The sequence below is a fragment of the Fonticula alba genome (assembly GCF_000388065.1).
Source record: "Fonticula alba strain ATCC 38817 unplaced genomic scaffold supercont2.3, whole genome shotgun sequence".
NCBI classification, from domain to species: Eukaryota; order Rotosphaerida; family Fonticulaceae; genus Fonticula; species Fonticula alba.
In genome coordinates, this window is record NW_009242973.1 from 741,663 (window position 1) to 743,647 (window position 1,985).

Genomic DNA, 1,985 nt, shown 5'->3' on the forward strand with positions numbered 1-1,985 from the left:
GGCACCCGGCGGCGGCGGCGGCGGCGGCGGAGACACCCCACCGTGCCAACAAGGGAGCAGGCGACACGTCCGTGCGCACAGCTGGGGCGAGGGAATGTCAGTTCGCGCCGTCCGCGGAGGGACCGGGCCGGGCGCGGGGGGGCAAGGGGGGGGGGGGGGGGGGGGCGTAGGCGGCGAGAGAGAGGAGAGAACCAGGAGAGCCGGGCCGGGCCGGGCCGGCGCGGGGGATGGAAACAAATGAGCACGACATACAGTTAATGGCCGGGACCTAAAAAGACGGATGCTTAACTCGGGCGACATTGTGGACTAGGCGGCGCGGGGTCGGAGGACGGCCACGCACCAGGAAGTCCCCGGATTGGGCCAGGACCGCGTGGCCCACCGAGGGGGCGGCCATGGACCCAAGGTGGATCTTGCCACGGAAGTACTTGACATCGACTCCGGTGTTGGTGGCGTACTTCTCGGCTGCGCCGATGATGTGCACGTCGGGGGTGGAAAACTGCGTGGTCGGGTATGGCGAGGGGGGGGGGGGGAGACACGTTAGGACTTGCGCGTCCTCCAAGGGCCGGCATACGGGGGTGCTTTCGTGCCCCTATTGAGACGTACGTCGTCGGCCTCCAGCGCGAGGATGAGCTTCTCCTCGCTGTCGCCCAGCACCAGCGGGGTGCTGAGCTCCAGCTGGAAGGATGAGCTCAGCCCTGTGGCAGTGGCGGCTGAGAACCGCTCGGCAAGCACATCACCATCGATGTGAAGCTCTGTGGGGGGGGGGGGGGGGATGTGCGGCAGTTGAATTAGAGATGTTTCCACGCGAGGAGCAGGATTTGAGGCGAGAGCGGGTTTGTGTGCGTGCGCGTGTGCGTGCGCGTGTGCGCGTGTGTGCGTGTGCGCGTATGCGTGTGCGGCTGTGGGTCGTACTGCTGACGCGAATGGTGGTCTCCGCGGCGCGTGCGCAAATCAGCGACAGCATCAGGAGCAGGAAGGCATTTCTCAGGAGAGAAAACATGGCTTCTTGTGGGAGCTAGGGCTGGGAGGAGGATGACAGGGGAATGGGGAGAAGTGGAGGGGGGGGGATGCCGGAAGGAGGAGAGAAACAGAGAAGGGGGGAGAAGGAAAGGGGGAGAAGAGACAGGCTCGGTCGCAGCAGAATCTCACACAGTGGATCCTGGAGGAGGTGGGGAAGTCTCTAGATGGACGCTGGCTTGACAAGGGCCACATCCCGGTGCCTTTTATAGGGTACCGGAGCGATCCGCGGGAGGCACAAGCAGGGCGAGGGGGTAGTATGGTGAAATGGATGCGGGGCGGGGGGGGGGGCTGTCACACCGGCATGAAAGGGCACGCCTGCATTATGGGGCTGGGACGGGCCCCGCCGGACACCACTCTCGATCGAGCGAACAAGAGGCCCTCCCCTCTCGGCGGCCGAAGGATGCGCCTCGGTGCCCACCGCAGCTGGACAATCCACGAGAAAAGGCGAGACAACGTGCGTGTCTGTACGAGCGGACGCGCACGCTAGTGTGTGTCTGTGTGTGTCTGTGTGTGTCTGTGTGTGTCTGTGTGTGTCTGTGTGTGTCTGTGTGTGTCTGTGTGTGTCTGTGTGTGTCTGTGTCTGTGTGTATGCTGTCACACCGACAGCCGGGTGTCAGAGTGCCAAGTGGGTCTATATCCCCCGGGTCTGCGCAGATCGTCGAAAGATGTGCAACCCGGCACGCCCACTTGGCGCCAGGGGGCCAGCCTCTCCATCCCTCCCGCCCGTGGGCCCAGGTGCGCGCGTAACCACGGCCTGGACTCTGCTTCTTCCTGGGAGGGGGGGCGCTATTCACCAGAGGTCTCGGAGGCGAGGTGAATCCCCCTTTCCTTCCCACGCTTGCTTGCCGGGTCTCGCATGGCTAGCGAACCAATTGGCCACTATTTGAGTGCTAGATTCCCACCTCACATGGGCCTCCCCTTCTATCCTTGCCCCTCGCCCTCCTCCTTCTGTCTCGGTGCCTCTC

General features: G+C 64.4%; 1 protein-coding gene across 1 annotated transcript in view; it reads right to left on the reverse strand.

The window, feature by feature from the left end:
• The window catches only part of H696_01957 (hypothetical protein), a gene marked incomplete at its 5' end in the record, with an annotated part of 7,288 nt that overhangs the window by 2,938 nt on the left and 2,365 nt on the right, over positions 1 to 1,985 (reverse strand). The window lies entirely within an intron of this gene.